Below are 19,534 nucleotides of genomic sequence, written 5' to 3'. Positions count from 1 at the left end.
CTTCAGGCCCTGTTCTGGTTCCGGTGGGCAGGCTGAGCCTGTGGTTAATTCTTCTTCCTGATGGGAAAATAGAGTGACCTGTGCCTGTCCCAACACCAAGAGCTAGTCTCTCATTGGTTCCACGTCTTCCCATTCATCCTCAGGACAAATTGCAACCTGTACGGAACAGGAGGTTAAAGGTGCTGATGCTCCAAGTAGGGAGATTGCTAGTAAAGCCGCTGGAATAGCGAACCCGGGCACAAGGAGATGAGAAATGAGGTGCGTTTTAGAAACCTTTCCCCATCACACGGTGTACCATCTTCTGGGTTTCTCATGCATGTTTTCGATGTAGGAAGATGCCCTTGAACCTGGAGATTTGGGACCCATGCGATGGGTACCACGCAGTATTACTTTAAAGGGTCTGCGTTTCCTCACCCAACCTCACCAAACCTCTCAGCTGCAACAGTGTCCACCCTTAGGTCTCATCCAGCTGTGGGTCTAGATATGGTCAATCCAGGTGGCATCACAGCCCCTGAACGCATTGTGTAAGAATTTCGCTCTCTTTCACTGTCTTTGTTTCATGGGTTTTTCAAAGTAATTTATTTTTATAATGGGGTTTAGCTGCTTTTCACTGCTGTGTTTATGCCGCTTTTTACCCACTTGACACACTAACAGAGAGATATCAATACATAGGTTTTAAGATTATTACTAGTCAGATATATTCTTGTGCGGTGAATAGGGCGTGTTGAGTCCAGTTCTCTGAGCAAGGAGTAGGTCTTGTCTATTACATATTGGGTTTATGGAACGGTATCTGAGCTAATTTGAAACCCTTGTTTTATGTATCACCCCACCTCACCTTTCCCGTTAAGCAGCCATAGTGTGTTTTCTGCATGTGTGACTCTGTTCTGTTTTGTAATTCAGTTCAAGTGTAACGGTTTTTACATTCCCTCTATAAGTGATACCTTATGAGAAGTGTCCTTTTCTGTGTGACTTATTTCACTTAGAGTCGTCATACCTAAATCCACTCATCATGCTGCTACTAGCCTTATGACATTGATTTCACGGCTGAGTGATATTCCATTGTACATAAGGACCACAACTTCTTTATCCATTTTTCTCTTTCCTGGGATATTGAAGGTGGAATGAAGTGGAGGTCCTTGTCAACAGAGCAGCCCTAAACTTTGGGGTGCTTGTGTCTTGCTGATTTTTAATTTTCCCAATTTATAACCCCATGAGTGGAAGTGCCCTATGCTCTCTAAGCTTTGTTTTTTAGATGTTTCAGGACTCACCGTACGCTTCTCCAGAGTGGCTGTTGGCAATTTACATCCCGCCCATCAGTGTAGCAAGGCTCCCATTTCTCCATGGCCTGTCCTGCATTTCTGGTTTTGACACTTTTTTCAGCATGGCCCTTTTGACCGATGGGAAGCGAGACATCTTTGTAGCGCTGATTTGCCTTTCCAGGTTGCTTGGTTGGCCAAAAAGGGCGTATGCGTTTTTTCCTGAATATATTCAGGAAAAAACGCATACGCCCTTTTTGGCCAAGGGCATCATTGTCAACGTTTTGCCGCTTTTCATGTGCTTTAAAGGCGATTCGAATCTACCTCCTGAAATCTGTTTCCTGCAATTCTGCCTTGATTTCAAATCCTCTTCTTTGCCTTCCCTCAATATATTTGTGGACGAGAGTTATCATTTATAACTCTGCAGGTTTGTGAATTGCAGTGCCCTGAACCTCCATTTTACAACTCGCTTTTTTGGGAGCTGGCCGCAAAAGCGCAGGATGGCTTCAGGCCCTGTTCCGGTTCCGGGGGGCAGGCTGAGCCTGTGGTTAATTCTTTTTCCTGATGGGAAAATAGAGTGACCTGTGCCTGTCCCAACACCAAGAGCTAGTCTCTCATTGGTTCCACGTCTTCCCGTTCATCCTCAGGACAAATTGCAACCTGTACGGAACAGGAGGTTAAAGGTGCTGATGCTCCAAGTAGGGAGATTGCTAGTAAAGCCGCTGGAATAGCGAACCCGGGCACAAGGAGATGAGAAATGAGGTGCGTTTTAGAAACCTTTCCACATCACACAGTGTACCATCTTCTGGGTTTCTCATGCATGTTTTCGATGTAGGAAGATGCCCTTGAACCTGGAGATTTGGGACCCATGCGATGGGCACCATGCAGTATTACTTTAAAGGGTCTGCGTTTGCTCACCCAACCTCACCAAACCTCTCAGCCCCAAGAGTGTCCACCCTTATGTCTCATCCAGCTGTGGGTCTAGATATGGTCAATCCAGGTTGCATCACAGCCCGTGAACGCATTGTGTAAGAATTTCTATCTCTTTCACTGTCTTTGTTTCATGGGTTTTTCAAAGTAATTTATTTTTATAATGGGGTTTAGCTGCTTTTCACTGCTGTGTTTATGCCGCTTTACACCCACTTGACACACTAACAGAGAGATATCAATACATAGGTTTTAAGATTATTACTAGTCAGATATATTCTTGTGCGGTGAATAGGGCGTGTTGAGTCCAGTTCTCTGAGCAAGGAGTAGGTCTTGTCTATTACATATTGGGTTTATGGAACGGTATCTGAGCTAATTTGAAACCCTTGTTTTATGTATCACCCCACCTCACCTTTCCCGTTAAGCAGCCATAGTGTGTTTTCTGCATGTGTGACTCTGTTCTGTTTTGTAATTCTGTTCAAGTGTAACGGTTTTTACATTCCCTCTATCAGTGATACCTTATGAGAAGTGTCCTTTTCTGTGTGACTTATTTCACTTAGAATCGTCGTACCTAAATCCACTCATCATGCTGCTACTAGCCTTATGACATTGATTTCATGGCAGAGTGATATTCCATTGTACATAAGGACCACAACTTCTTTATCCATTTTTCTCTTTCCTGGGATATTGAAGGTGGAATGAAGTGGAGGTCCTTGTCAACAGAGCAGCCCTAAACTTTGGGGTGCTTGTGTCTTGCTGATTTTTCATTTTCCCAATTTATACCCCCATGAGTGGAAGTGCCCTATGCTCTCTAAGCTGTGTTTTTTAGATGTTTCAGGACACACCGTATGCTTCTCCAGAGTGGCTGTTGGCAATTTACATCCCGCCCATCAGTGTAGCAAGGCTCCCATTTCTCCATGGCCTGTCCTGCATTTCTGGTTTTGACACTTTTTTCAGCATGGCCCTTTTAACCGATGGGAAGCGAGACTTCTTTGTAGCGCTGATTTGCCTTTCCAGGTTGCTTGGTTGGCCAAAAAGGGCGTATGCGTTTTTTCCTGAATATATTCAGGAAAAAACGCATACGCCCTTTTTGGCCAAGGGCATCATTGTCAACGTTTTGCCGCTTTTCATGTGCTTTAAAGGCGATTTGAATCTACCTCCTGAAATCTGTTTCCTGCAATTCTGCCTTGATTTCAAATCCTCTTCTTTGCCTTCCCTCAATATATTTGTGGACGAGAGTTATCATTTATAACTCTGCAGGTTTGTGAATTGCAGTGCCCTGAACCTCCATTTTACAACTCGCGTTTTTGGGAGATGGCCGCAAAAGCGCAGGATGGCTTCAGGCCCTGTTCTTGATCCGGGGGGCAGGCTGAGCCTGTGGTTAATTCTTCTTCCTGATGGGAAAATAGAGTGACCTGTGCCTGTCCCAACACCAAGAGCTAGTCTCTCATTGGTTCCACGTCTTCCCGTTCATCCTCAGGACAAATTGCAACCTGTACGGAACAGGAGGTTAAAGGTGATGATGCTCCAAGTAGGGAGATTGCTAGTAAAGCGGCTGGAATAGCGAACCCGGGCACAAGCAGATGAGAAATGAGGTGCGTTTTAGAAACCTTTCCCCATCACACGGTGTACCATCTTCTGGGTTTCTCATGCATGTTTTCGATGTAGGAAGATGCCCTTGAACCTGGAGATTTGGGACCCATGCGATGGGTACCATGCAGTATAACTTTAAAGGGTCTGCGTTTGCTCACCCAACCTCACCAAACCTCTCAGCCCCAAGAGTGTCCACCCTTATGTCTCATCCAGCTGTGGGTCTAGATATGGTCAATCCAGGTTGCATCACAGCCCCTGAACGCATTGTGTAAGAATTTCTCTCTCTTTCACTGTCTTTGTTTCATGGGTTTTTCAAAGTAATTTATTTTTATAATGGGGTTTAGCTGCTTTTCACTGCTGTGTTTATGCCGCTTTTTACCCACTTGACACACTAACAGAGAGATATCAATACATAGGTTTTAAGATTATTACTAGTCAGATATATTCTTGTGCGGTGAATAGGGCGTGTTGAGTCCAGTTCTCTGAGCAAGGAGTAGGTCTTGTCTATTACATATTGGGTTTATGGAACGGTATCTGAGCTAATTTGAAACCCTTGTTTTATGTATCACCCCACCTCACCTTTCCCGTTAAGCAGCCATAGTGTGTTTTCCGCATGTGTGACTCTGTTCTGTTTTGTAATTCAGTTCAAGTGTAACGGTTTTTACATTCCCTCTATAAGTGATACCTTATGAGAAGTGTCCTTTTCTGTGTGACTTATTTCACTTAGAATCGTCGTACCTAAATCCACTCATCATGCTGCTACTAGCCTTATGACATTGATTTCATGGCTGAGTGATATTCCATTGTACATAAGGACCACAACTTCTTTATCCATTTTTCTCTTTCCTGGGATATTGAAGGTGGAATGAAGTGGAGGTCCTTGTCAACAGAGCAGTCCTAAACTTTGGGGTGCTTGTGTTTTGCTGATTTTTAATTTTCCCAATTTATAACCCCATGAGTGGAAGTGCCGTATGCTCTCGAAGCTTTGTTTTTTAGATGTTTCAGGACACACCGTACGCTTCTCCAGAGTGGCTGTTGGCAATTTACATCCCGCCCATCAGTGTAGCAAGGCTCCCATTTCTCCATGGCCTGTCCTGCATTTCTGGTTTTGACACTTTTTTCAGCATGGCCTTTTTAACCGATGGGAAGCGCGACATCTTTGTAGCGCTGATTTGCCTTTCCAGGTTGCTTGGTTGGCCAAAAAGGGCGTATGCGTTTTTTCCTGAATATATTCAGGAAAAAACGCATACGCCCTTTTTGGCCAAGGGCATCATTGTCAACGTTTTGCCGCTTTTCATGTGCTTTAAAGGCGATTCGAATCTACCTCCTGAAATCTGTTTCCTGCAAGTCTGCCTTGATTTCAAATCCTCTTCTTTGCCTTCCCTCAATATATTTGTGGACGAGAGTTATCATTTATAACTCTGCAGGTTTGTGAATTGCAGTGCCCTGAACCTCCATTTTACAACTCGCTTTTTTGGGAGCTGGCCGCAAAAGCGCAGGATGGCTTCAGGCCCTGTTCTGGTTCCGGTGGGCAGGCTGAGCCTGTGGTTAATTCTTCTTCCTGATGGGAAAATAGAGTGACCTGTGCCTGTCCCAACACCAAGAGCTAGTCTCTCATTGGTTCCACGTCTTCCCATTCATCCTCAGGACAAATTGCAACCTGTACGGAACAGGAGGTTAAAGGTGCTGATGCTCCAAGTAGGGAGATTGCTAGTAAAGCCGCTGGAATAGCGAACCCGGGCACAAGGAGATGAGAAATGAGGTGCGTTTTAGAAACCTTTCCCCATCACACGGTGTACCATCTTCTGGGTTTCTCATGCATGTTTTCGATGTAGGAAGATGCCCTTGAACCTGGAGATTTGGGACCCATGCGATGGGTACCATGCAGTATAACTTTAAAGGGTCTGCGTTTGCTCACCCAACCTCACCAAACCTCTCAGCCCCAAGAGTGTCCACCCTTATGTCTCATCCAGCTGTGGGTCTAGATATGGTCAATCCAGGTTGCATCACAGCCCCTGAACGCATTGTGTAAGAATTTCTCTCTCTTTCACTGTCTTTGTTTCATGGGTTTTTCAAAGTAATTTATTTTTATAATGGGGTTTAGCTGCTTTTCACTGCTGTGTTTATGCCGCTTTTTACCCACTTGACACACTAACAGAGAGATATCAATACATAGGTTTTAAGATTATTACTAGTCAGATATATTCTTGTGCGGTGAATAGGGCGTGTTGAGTCCAGTTCTCTGAGCAAGGAGTAGGTCTTGTCTATTACATATTGGGTTTATGGAACGGTATCTGAGCTAATTTGAAACCCTTGTTTTATGTATCACCCCACCTCACCTTTCCCGTTAAGCAGCCATAGTGTGTTTTCCGCATGTGTGACTCTGTTCTGTTTTGTAATTCAGTTCAAGTGTAACGGTTTTTACATTCCCTCTATAAGTGATACCTTATGAGAAGTGTCCTTTTCTGTGTGACTTATTTCACTTAGAATCGTCGTACCTAAATCCACTCATCATGCTGCTACTAGCCTTATGACATTGATTTCATGGCTGAGTGATATTCCATTGTACATAAGGACCACAACTTCTTTATCCATTTTTCTCTTTCCTGGGATATTGAAGGTGGAATGAAGTGGAGGTCCTTGTCAACAGAGCAGTCCTAAACTTTGGGGTGCTTGTGTTTTGCTGATTTTTAATTTTCCCAATTTATAACCCCATGAGTGGAAGTGCCGTATGCTCTCGAAGCTTTGTTTTTTAGATGTTTCAGGGCACACCGTACGCTTCTCCAGAGTGGCTGTTGGCAATTTACATCCCGCCCATCAGTGTAGCAAGGCTCCCATTTCTCCATGGCCTGTCCTGCATTTCTGGTTTTGACACTTTTTTCAGCATGGCCTTTTTAACCGATGGGAAGCGCGACATCTTTGTAGCGCTGATTTGCCTTTCCAGGTTGCTTGGTTGGCCAAAAAGGGCGTATGCGTTTTTTCCTGAATATATTCAGGAAAAAACGCATACGCCCTTTTTGGCCAAGGGCATCATTGTCAACGTTTTGCCGCTTTTCATGTGCTTTAAAGGCGATTCGAATCTACCTCCTGAAATCTGTTTCCTGCAAGTCTGCCTTGATTTCAAATCCTCTTCTTTGCCTTCCCTCAATATATTTGTGGACGAGAGTTATCATTTATAACTCTGCAGGTTTGTGAATTGCAGTGCCCTGAACCTCCATTTTACAACTCGCTTTTTTGGGAGCTGGCCGCAAAAGCGCAGGATGGCTTCAGGCCCTGTTCTGGTTCCGGTGGGCAGGCTGAGCCTGTGGTTAATTCTTCTTCCTGATGGGAAAATAGAGTGACCTGTGCCTGTCCCAACACCAAGAGCTAGTCTCTCATTGGTTCCACGTCTTCCCATTCATCCTCAGGACAAATTGCAACCTGTACGGAACAGGAGGTTAAAGGTGCTGATGCTCCAAGTAGGGAGATTGCTAGTAAAGCCGCTGGAATAGCGAACCCGGGCACAAGGAGATGAGAAATGAGGTGCGTTTTAGAAACCTTTCCCCATCACACGGTGTACCATCTTCTGGGTTTCTCATGCATGTTTTCGATGTAGGAAGATGCCCTTGAACCTGGAGATTTGGGACCCATGCGATGGGTACCACGCAGTATTACTTTAAAGGGTCTGCGTTTCCTCACCCAACCTCACCAAACCTCTCAGCTGCAACAGTGTCCACCCTTAGGTCTCATCCAGCTGTGGGTCTAGATATGGTCAATCCAGGTGGCATCACAGCCCCTGAACGCATTGTGTAAGAATTTCGCTCTCTTTCACTGTCTTTGTTTCATGGGTTTTTCAAAGTAATTTATTTTTATAATGGGGTTTAGCTGCTTTTCACTGCTGTGTTTATGCCGCTTTTTACCCACTTGACACACTAACAGAGAGATATCAATACATAGGTTTTAAGATTATTACTAGTCAGATATATTCTTGTGCGGTGAATAGGGCGTGTTGAGTCCAGTTCTCTGAGCAAGGAGTAGGTCTTGTCTATTACATATTGGGTTTATGGAACGGTATCTGAGCTAATTTGAAACCCTTGTTTTATGTATCACCCCACCTCACCTTTCCCGTTAAGCAGCCATAGTGTGTTTTCTGCATGTGTGACTCTGTTCTGTTTTGTAATTCAGTTCAAGTGTAACGGTTTTTACATTCCCTCTATAAGTGATACCTTATGAGAAGTGTCCTTTTCTGTGTGACTTATTTCACTTAGAGTCGTCATACCTAAATCCACTCATCATGCTGCTACTAGCCTTATGACATTGATTTCACGGCTGAGTGATATTCCATTGTACATAAGGACCACAACTTCTTTATCCATTTTTCTCTTTCCTGGGATATTGAAGGTGGAATGAAGTGGAGGTCCTTGTCAACAGAGCAGCCCTAAACTTTGGGGTGCTTGTGTCTTGCTGATTTTTAATTTTCCCAATTTATAACCCCATGAGTGGAAGTGCCCTATGCTCTCTAAGCTTTGTTTTTTAGATGTTTCAGGACTCACCGTACGCTTCTCCAGAGTGGCTGTTGGCAATTTACATCCCGCCCATCAGTGTAGCAAGGCTCCCATTTCTCCATGGCCTGTCCTGCATTTCTGGTTTTGACACTTTTTTCAGCATGGCCCTTTTGACCGATGGGAAGCGAGACATCTTTGTAGCGCTGATTTGCCTTTCCAGGTTGCTTCGTTGGCCAAAAAGGGCGTATGCGTTTTTTCCTGAATATATTCAGGAAAAAACGCATACGCCCTTTTTGGCCAAGGGCATCATTGTCAACGTTTTGCCGCTTTTCATGTGCTTTAAAGGCGATTCGAATCTACCTCCTGAAATCTGTTTCCTGCAATTCTGCCTTGATTTCAAATCCTCTTCTTTGCCTTCCCTCAATATATTTGTGGACGAGAGTTATCATTTATAACTCTGCAGGTTTGTGAATTGCAGTGCCCTGAACCTCCATTTTACAACTCGCTTTTTTGGGAGCTGGCCGCAAAAGCGCAGGATGGCTTCAGGCCCTGTTCCGGTTCCGGGGGGCAGGCTGAGCCTGTGGTTAATTCTTTTTCCTGATGGGAAAATAGAGTGACCTGTGCCTGTCCCAACACCAAGAGCTAGTCTCTCATTGGTTCCACGTCTTCCCGTTCATCCTCAGGACAAATTGCAACCTGTACGGAACAGGAGGTTAAAGGTGCTGATGCTCCAAGTAGGGAGATTGCTAGTAAAGCCGCTGGAATAGCGAACCCGGGCACAAGGAGATGAGAAATGAGGTGCGTTTTAGAAACCTTTCCACATCACACAGTGTACCATCTTCTGGGTTTCTCATGCATGTTTTCGATGTAGGAAGATGCCCTTGAACCTGGAGATTTGGGACCCATGCGATGGGCACCATGCAGTATTACTTTAAAGGGTCTGCGTTTGCTCACCCAACCTCACCAAACCTCTCAGCCCCAAGAGTGTCCACCCTTATGTCTCATCCAGCTGTGGGTCTAGATATGGTCAATCCAGGTTGCATCACAGCCCCTGAACGCATTGTGTAAGAATTTCTCTCTCTTTCACTGTCTTTGTTTCATGGGTTTTTCAAAGTAATTTATTTTTATAATGGGGTTTAGCTGCTTTTCACTGCTGTGTTTATGCCGCTTTTTACCCACTTGACACACTAACAGAGAGATATCAATACATAGGTTTTAAGATTATTACTAGTCAGATATATTCTTGTGCGGTGAATAGGGCGTGTTGAGTCCAGTTCTCTGAGCAAGGAGTAGGTCTTGTCTATTACATATTGGGTTTATGGAACGGTATCTGAGCTAATTTGAAACCCTTGTTTTATGTATCACCCCACCTCACCTTTCCCGTTAAGCAGCCATAGTGTGTTTTCCGCATGTGTGACTCTGTTCTGTTTTGTAATTCAGTTCAAGTGTAACGGTTTTTACATTCCCTCTATAAGTGATACCTTATGAGAAGTGTCCTTTTCTGTGTGACTTATTTCACTTAGAATCGTCGTACCTAAATCCACTCATCATGCTGCTACTAGCCTTATGACATTGATTTCATGGCTGAGTGATATTCCATTGTACATAAGGACCACAACTTCTTTATCCATTTTTCTCTTTCCTGGGATATTGAAGGTGGAATGAAGTGGAGGTCCTTGTCAACAGAGCAGTCCTAAACTTTGGGGTGCTTGTGTTTTGCTGATTTTTAATTTTCCCAATTTATAACCCCATGAGTGGAAGTGCCGTATGCTCTCGAAGCTTTGTTTTTTAGATGTTTCAGGACACACCGTACGCTTCTCCAGAGTGGCTGTTGGCAATTTACATCCCGCCCATCAGTGTAGCAAGGCTCCCATTTCTCCATGGCCTGTCCTGCATTTCTGGTTTTGACACTTTTTTCAGCATGGCCTTTTTAACCGATGGGAAGCGCGACATCTTTGTAGCGCTGATTTGCCTTTCCAGGTTGCTTGGTTGGCCAAAAAGGGCGTATGCGTTTTTTCCTGAATATATTCAGGAAAAAACGCATACGCCCTTTTTGGCCAAGGGCATCATTGTCAACGTTTTGCCGCTTTTCATGTGCTTTAAAGGCGATTCGAATCTACCTCCTGAAATCTGTTTCCTGCAAGTCTGCCTTGATTTCAAATCCTCTTCTTTGCCTTCCCTCAATATATTTGTGGACGAGAGTTATCATTTATAACTCTGCAGGTTTGTGAATTGCAGTGCCCTGAACCTCCATTTTACAACTCGCTTTTTTGGGAGCTGGCCGCAAAAGCGCAGGATGGCTTCAGGCCCTGTTCTGGTTCCGGTGGGCAGGCTGAGCCTGTGGTTAATTCTTCTTCCTGATGGGAAAATAGAGTGACCTGTGCCTGTCCCAACACCAAGAGCTAGTCTCTCATTGGTTCCACGTCTTCCCATTCATCCTCAGGACAAATTGCAACCTGTACGGAACAGGAGGTTAAAGGTGCTGATGCTCCAAGTAGGGAGATTGCTAGTAAAGCCGCTGGAATAGCGAACCCGGGCACAAGGAGATGAGAAATGAGGTGCGTTTTAGAAACCTTTCCCCATCACACGGTGTACCATCTTCTGGGTTTCTCATGCATGTTTTCGATGTAGGAAGATGCCCTTGAACCTGGAGATTTGGGACCCATGCGATGGGTACCACGCAGTATTACTTTAAAGGGTCTGCGTTTCCTCACCCAACCTCACCAAACCTCTCAGCTGCAACAGTGTCCACCCTTAGGTCTCATCCAGCTGTGGGTCTAGATATGGTCAATCCAGGTGGCATCACAGCCCCTGAACGCATTGTGTAAGAATTTCGCTCTCTTTCACTGTCTTTGTTTCATGGGTTTTTCAAAGTAATTTATTTTTATAATGGGGTTTAGCTGCTTTTCACTGCTGTGTTTATGCCGCTTTTTACCCACTTGACACACTAACAGAGAGATATCAATACATAGGTTTTAAGATTATTACTAGTCAGATATATTCTTGTGCGGTGAATAGGGCGTGTTGAGTCCAGTTCTCTGAGCAAGGAGTAGGTCTTGTCTATTACATATTGGGTTTATGGAACGGTATCTGAGCTAATTTGAAACCCTTGTTTTATGTATCACCCCACCTCACCTTTCCCGTTAAGCAGCCATAGTGTGTTTTCTGCATGTGTGACTCTGTTCTGTTTTGTAATTCAGTTCAAGTGTAACGGTTTTTACATTCCCTCTATAAGTGATACCTTATGAGAAGTGTCCTTTTCTGTGTGACTTATTTCACTTAGAGTCGTCATACCTAAATCCACTCATCATGCTGCTACTAGCCTTATGACATTGATTTCACGGCTGAGTGATATTCCATTGTACATAAGGACCACAACTTCTTTATCCATTTTTCTCTTTCCTGGGATATTGAAGGTGGAATGAAGTGGAGGTCCTTGTCAACAGAGCAGCCCTAAACTTTGGGGTGCTTGTGTCTTGCTGATTTTTAATTTTCCCAATTTATAACCCCATGAGTGGAAGTGCCCTATGCTCTCTAAGCTTTGTTTTTTAGATGTTTCAGGACTCACCGTACGCTTCTCCAGAGTGGCTGTTGGCAATTTACATCCCGCCCATCAGTGTAGCAAGGCTCCCATTTCTCCATGGCCTGTCCTGCATTTCTGGTTTTGACACTTTTTTCAGCATGGCCCTTTTGACCGATGGGAAGCGAGACATCTTTGTAGCGCTGATTTGCCTTTCCAGGTTGCTTGGTTGGCCAAAAAGGGCGTATGCGTTTTTTCCTGAATATATTCAGGAAAAAACGCATACGCCCTTTTTGGCCAAGGGCATCATTGTCAACGTTTTGCCGCTTTTCATGTGCTTTAAAGGCGATTCGAATCTACCTCCTGAAATCTGTTTCCTGCAATTCTGCCTTGATTTCAAATCCTCTTCTTTGCCTTCCCTCAATATATTTGTGGACGAGAGTTATCATTTATAACTCTGCAGGTTTGTGAATTGCAGTGCCCTGAACCTCCATTTTACAACTCGCTTTTTTGGGAGCTGGCCGCAAAAGCGCAGGATGGCTTCAGGCCCTGTTCCGGTTCCGGGGGGCAGGCTGAGCCTGTGGTTAATTCTTTTTCCTGATGGGAAAATAGAGTGACCTGTGCCTGTCCCAACACCAAGAGCTAGTCTCTCATTGGTTCCACGTCTTCCCGTTCATCCTCAGGACAAATTGCAACCTGTACGGAACAGGAGGTTAAAGGTGCTGATGCTCCAAGTAGGGAGATTGCTAGTAAAGCCGCTGGAATAGCGAACCCGGGCACAAGGAGATGAGAAATGAGGTGCGTTTTAGAAACCTTTCCACATCACACAGTGTACCATCTTCTGGGTTTCTCATGCATGTTTTCGATGTAGGAAGATGCCCTTGAACCTGGAGATTTGGGACCCATGCGATGGGCACCATGCAGTATTACTTTAAAGGGTCTGCGTTTGCTCACCCAACCTCACCAAACCTCTCAGCCCCAAGAGTGTCCACCCTTATGTCTCATCCAGCTGTGGGTCTAGATATGGTCAATCCAGGTTGCATCACAGCCCGTGAACGCATTGTGTAAGAATTTCTATCTCTTTCACTGTCTTTGTTTCATGGGTTTTTCAAAGTAATTTATTTTTATAATGGGGTTTAGCTGCTTTTCACTGCTGTGTTTATGCCGCTTTACACCCACTTGACACACTAACAGAGAGATATCAATACATAGGTTTTAAGATTATTACTAGTCAGATATATTCTTGTGCGGTGAATAGGGCGTGTTGAGTCCAGTTCTCTGAGCAAGGAGTAGGTCTTGTCTATTACATATTGGGTTTATGGAACGGTATCTGAGCTAATTTGAAACCCTTGTTTTATGTATCACCCCACCTCACCTTTCCCGTTAAGCAGCCATAGTGTGTTTTCTGCATGTGTGACTCTGTTCTGTTTTGTAATTCTGTTCAAGTGTAACGGTTTTTACATTCCCTCTATCAGTGATACCTTATGAGAAGTGTCCTTTTCTGTGTGACTTATTTCACTTAGAATCGTCGTACCTAAATCCACTCATCATGCTGCTACTAGCCTTATGACATTGATTTCATGGCAGAGTGATATTCCATTGTACATAAGGACCACAACTTCTTTATCCATTTTTCTCTTTCCTGGGATATTGAAGGTGGAATGAAGTGGAGGTCCTTGTCAACAGAGCAGCCCTAAACTTTGGGGTGCTTGTGTCTTGCTGATTTTTCATTTTCCCAATTTATACCCCCATGAGTGGAAGTGCCCTATGCTCTCTAAGCTGTGTTTTTTAGATGTTTCAGGACACACCGTATGCTTCTCCAGAGTGGCTGTTGGCAATTTACATCCCGCCCATCAGTGTAGCAAGGCTCCCATTTCTCCATGGCCTGTCCTGCATTTCTGGTTTTGACACTTTTTTCAGCATGGCCCTTTTAACCGATGGGAAGCGAGACTTCTTTGTAGCGCTGATTTGCCTTTCCAGGTTGCTTGGTTGGCCAAAAAGGGCGTATGCGTTTTTTCCTGAATATATTCAGGAAAAAACGCATACGCCCTTTTTGGCCAAGGGCATCATTGTCAACGTTTTGCCGCTTTTCATGTGCTTTAAAGGCGATTTGAATCTACCTCCTGAAATCTGTTTCCTGCAATTCTGCCTTGATTTCAAATCCTCTTCTTTGCCTTCCCTCAATATATTTGTGGACGAGAGTTATCATTTATAACTCTGCAGGTTTGTGAATTGCAGTGCCCTGAACCTCCATTTTACAACTCGCGTTTTTGGGAGATGGCCGCAAAAGCGCAGGATGGCTTCAGGCCCTGTTCTTGATCCGGGGGGCAGGCTGAGCCTGTGGTTAATTCTTCTTCCTGATGGGAAAATAGAGTGACCTGTGCCTGTCCCAACACCAAGAGCTAGTCTCTCATTGGTTCCACGTCTTCCCGTTCATCCTCAGGACAAATTGCAACCTGTACGGAACAGGAGGTTAAAGGTGATGATGCTCCAAGTAGGGAGATTGCTAGTAAAGCGGCTGGAATAGCGAACCCGGGCACAAGCAGATGAGAAATGAGGTGCGTTTTAGAAACCTTTCCCCATCACACGGTGTACCATCTTCTGGGTTTCTCATGCATGTTTTCGATGTAGGAAGATGCCCTTGAACCTGGAGATTTGGGACCCATGCGATGGGTACCATGCAGTATAACTTTAAAGGGTCTGCGTTTGCTCACCCAACCTCACCAAACCTCTCAGCCCCAAGAGTGTCCACCCTTATGTCTCATCCAGCTGTGGGTCTAGATATGGTCAATCCAGGTTGCATCACAGCCCCTGAACGCATTGTGTAAGAATTTCTCTCTCTTTCACTGTCTTTGTTTCATGGGTTTTTCAAAGTAATTTATTTTTATAATGGGGTTTAGCTGCTTTTCACTGCTGTGTTTATGCCGCTTTTTACCCACTTGACACACTAACAGAGAGATATCAATACATAGGTTTTAAGATTATTACTAGTCAGATATATTCTTGTGCGGTGAATAGGGCGTGTTGAGTCCAGTTCTCTGAGCAAGGAGTAGGTCTTGTCTATTACATATTGGGTTTATGGAACGGTATCTGAGCTAATTTGAAACCCTTGTTTTATGTATCACCCCACCTCACCTTTCCCGTTAAGCAGCCATAGTGTGTTTTCCGCATGTGTGACTCTGTTCTGTTTTGTAATTCAGTTCAAGTGTAACGGTTTTTACATTCCCTCTATAAGTGATACCTTATGAGAAGTGTCCTTTTCTGTGTGACTTATTTCACTTAGAATCGTCGTACCTAAATCCACTCATCATGCTGCTACTAGCCTTATGACATTGATTTCATGGCTGAGTGATATTCCATTGTACATAAGGACCACAACTTCTTTATCCATTTTTCTCTTTCCTGGGATATTGAAGGTGGAATGAAGTGGAGGTCCTTGTCAACAGAGCAGTCCTAAACTTTGGGGTGCTTGTGTTTTGCTGATTTTTAATTTTCCCAATTTATAACCCCATGAGTGGAAGTGCCGTATGCTCTCGAAGCTTTGTTTTTTAGATGTTTCAGGACACACCGTACGCTTCTCCAGAGTGGCTGTTGGCAATTTACATCCCGCCCATCAGTGTAGCAAGGCTCCCATTTCTCCATGGCCTGTCCTGCATTTCTGGTTTTGACACTTTTTTCAGCATGGCCTTTTTAACCGATGGGAAGCGCGACATCTTTGTAGCGCTGATTTGCCTTTCCAGGTTGCTTGGTTGGCCAAAAAGGGCGTATGCGTTTTTTCCTGAATATATTCAGGAAAAAACGCATACGCCCTTTTTGGCCAAGGGCATCATTGTCAACGTTTTGCCGCTTTTCATGTGCTTTAAAGGCGATTCGAATCTACCTCCTGAAATCTGTTTCCTGCAAGTCTGCCTTGATTTCAAATCCTCTTCTTTGCCTTCCCTCAATATATTTGTGGACGAGAGTTATCATTTATAACTCTGCAGGTTTGTGAATTGCAGTGCCCTGAACCTCCATTTTACAACTCGCTTTTTTGGGAGCTGGCCGCAAAAGCGCAGGATGGCTTCAGGCCCTGTTCTGGTTCCGGTGGGCAGGCTGAGCCTGTGGTTAATTCTTCTTCCTGATGGGAAAATAGAGTGACCTGTGCCTGTCCCAACACCAAGAGCTAGTCTCTCATTGGTTCCACGTCTTCCCATTCATCCTCAGGACAAATTGCAACCTGTACGGAACAGGAGGTTAAAGGTGCTGATGCTCCAAGTAGGGAGATTGCTAGTAAAGCCGCTGGAATAGCGAACCCGGGCACAAGGAGATGAGAAATGAGGTGCGTTTTAGAAACCTTTCCCCATCACACGGTGTACCATCTTCTGGGTTTCTCATGCATGTTTTCGATGTAGGAAGATGCCCTTGAACCTGGAGATTTGGGACCCATGCGATGGGTACCACGCAGTATTACTTTAAAGGGTCTGCGTTTCCTCACCCAACCTCACCAAACCTCTCAGCTGCAACAGTGTCCACCCTTAGGTCTCATCCAGCTGTGGGTCTAGATATGGTCAATCCAGGTGGCATCACAGCCCCTGAACGCATTGTGTAAGAATTTCGCTCTCTTTCACTGTCTTTGTTTCATGGGTTTTTCAAAGTAATTTATTTTTATAATGGGGTTTAGCTGCTTTTCACTGCTGTGTTTATGCCGCTTTTTACCCACTTGACACACTAACAGAGAGATATCAATACATAGGTTTTAAGATTATTACTAGTCAGATATATTCTTGTGCGGTGAATAGGGCGTGTTGAGTCCAGTTCTCTGAGCAAGGAGTAGGTCTTGTCTATTACATATTGGGTTTATGGAACGGTATCTGAGCTAATTTGAAACCCTTGTTTTATGTATCACCCCACCTCACCTTTCCCGTTAAGCAGCCATAGTGTGTTTTCTGCATGTGTGACTCTGTTCTGTTTTGTAATTCAGTTCAAGTGTAACGGTTTTTACATTCCCTCTATAAGTGATACCTTATGAGAAGTGTCCTTTTCTGTGTGACTTATTTCACTTAGAGTCGTCATACCTAAATCCACTCATCATGCTGCTACTAGCCTTATGACATTGATTTCACGGCTGAGTGATATTCCATTGTACATAAGGACCACAACTTCTTTATCCATTTTTCTCTTTCCTGGGATATTGAAGGTGGAATGAAGTGGAGGTCCTTGTCAACAGAGCAGCCCTAAACTTTGGGGTACTTGTGTCTTGCTGATTTTTAATTTTCCCAATTTATAACCCCATGAGTGGAAGTGCCCTATGCTCTCTAAGCTTTGTTTTTTAGATGTTTCAGGACTCACCGTACGCTTCTCCAGAGTGGCTGTTGGCAATTTACATCCCGCCCATCAGTGTAGCAAGGCTCCCATTTCTCCATGGCCTGTCCTGCATTTCTGGTTTTGACACTTTTTTCAGCATGGCCCTTTTGACCGATGGGAAGCGAGACATCTTTGTAGCGCTGATTTGCCTTTCCAGGTTGCTTGGTTGGCCAAAAAGGGCGTATGCGTTTTTTCCTGAATATATTCAGGAAAAAACGCATACGCCCTTTTTGGCCAAGGGCATCATTGTCAACGTTTTGCCGCTTTTCATGTGCTTTAAAGGCGATTCGAATCTACCTCCTGAAATCTGTTTCCTGCAATTCTGCCTTGATTTCAAATCCTCTTCTTTGCCTTCCCTCAATATATTTGTGGACGAGAGTTATCATTTATAACTCTGCAGGTTTGTGAATTGCAGTGCCCTGAACCTCCATTTTACAACTCGCTTTTTTGGGAGCTGGCCGCAAAAGCGCAGGATGGCTTCAGGCCCTGTTCCGGTTCCGGGGGGCAGGCTGAGCCTGTGGTTAATTCTTTTTCCTGATGGGAAAATAGAGTGACCTGTGCCTGTCCCAACACCAAGAGCTAGTCTCTCATTGGTTCCACGTCTTCCCGTTCATCCTCAGGACAAATTGCAACCTGTACGGAACAGGAGGTTAAAGGTGCTGATGCTCCAAGTAGGGAGATTGCTAGTAAAGCCGCTGGAATAGCGAACCCGGGCACAAGGAGATGAGAAATGAGGTGCGTTTTAGAAACCTTTCCACATCACACAGTGTACCATCTTCTGGGTTTCTCATGCATGTTTTCGATGTAGGAAGATGCCCTTGAACCTGGAGATTTGGGACCCATGCGATGGGCACCATGCAGTATTACTTTAAAGGGTCTGCGTTTGCTCACCCAACCTCACCAAACCTCTCAGCCCCAAGAGTGTCCACCCTTATGTCTCATCCAGCTGTGGGTCTAGATATGGTCAATCCAGGTTGCATCACAGCCCGTGAACGCATTGTGTAAGAATTTCTATCTCTTTCACTGTCTTTGTTTCATGGGTTTTTCAAAGTAATTTATTTTTATAATGGGGTTTAGCTGCTTTTCACTGCTGTGTTTATGCCGCTTTACACCCACTTGACACACTAACAGAGAGATATCAATACATAGGTTTTAAGATTATTACTAGTCAGATATATTCTTGTGCGGTGAATAGGGCGTGTTGAGTCCAGTTCTCTGAGCAAGGAGTAGGTCTTGTCTATTACATATTGGGTTTATGGAACGGTATCTGAGCTAATTTGAAACCCTTGTTTTATGTATCACCCCACCTCACCTTTCCCGTTAAGCAGCCATAGTGTGTTTTCTGCATGTGTGACTCTGTTCTGTTTTGTAATTCTGTTCAAGTGTAACGGTTTTTACATTCCCTCTATCAGTGATACCTTATGAGAAGTGTCCTTTTCTGTGTGACTTATTTCACTTAGAATCGTCGTACCTAAATCCACTCATCATGCTGCTACTAGCCTTATGACATTGATTTCATGGCAGAGTGATATTCCATTGTACATAAGGACCACAACTTCTTTATCCATTTTTCTCTTTCCTGGGATATTGAAGGTGGAATGAAGTGGAGGTCCTTGTCAACAGAGCAGCCCTAAACTTTGGGGTGCTTGTGTCTTGCTGATTTTTCATTTTCCCAATTTATACCCCCATGAGTGGAAGTGCCCTATGCTCTCTAAGCTGTGTTTTTTAGATGTTTCAGGACACACCGTATGCTTCTCCAGAGTGGCTGTTGGCAATTTACATCCCGCCCATCAGTGTAGCAAGGCTCCCATTTCTCCATGGCCTGTCCTGCATTTCTGGTTTTGACACTTTTTTCAGCATGGCCCTTTTAACCGATGGGAAGCGAGACTTCTTTGTAGCGCTGATTTGCCTTTCCAGGTTGCTTGGTTGGCCAAAAAGGGCGTATGCGTTTTTTCCTGAATATATTCAGGAAAAAACGCATACGCCCTTTTTGGCCAAGGGCATCATTGTCAACGTTTTGCCGCTTTTCATGTGCTTTAAAGGCGATTTGAATCTACCTCCTGAAATCTGTTTCCTGCAATTCTGCCTTGATTTCAAATCCTCTTCTTTGCCTTCCCTCAATATATTTGTGGACGAGAGTTATCATTTATAACTCTGCAGGTTTGTGAATTGCAGTGCCCTGAACCTCCATTTTACAACTCGCGTTTTTGGGAGATGGCCGCAAAAGCGCAGGATGGCTTCAGGCCCTGTTCTTGATCCGGGGGGCAGGCTGAGCCTGTGGTTAATTCTTCTTCCTGATGGGAAAATAGAGTGACCTGTGCCTGTCCCAACACCAAGAGCTAGTCTCTCATTGGTTCCACGTCTTCCCGTTCATCCTCAGGACAAATTGCAACCTGTACGGAACAGGAGGT

Source organism: Balaenoptera borealis, assembly GCF_965194805.1.
Source record: "Balaenoptera borealis genome assembly, contig: HAP1_SCAFFOLD_42, whole genome shotgun sequence".
NCBI lineage: Eukaryota > Metazoa > Chordata > Mammalia > Artiodactyla > Balaenopteridae > Balaenoptera > Balaenoptera borealis.
The sequence above is the reverse complement of the archived record's forward strand: the minus strand, read 5'-3'. Positions refer to the sequence as shown.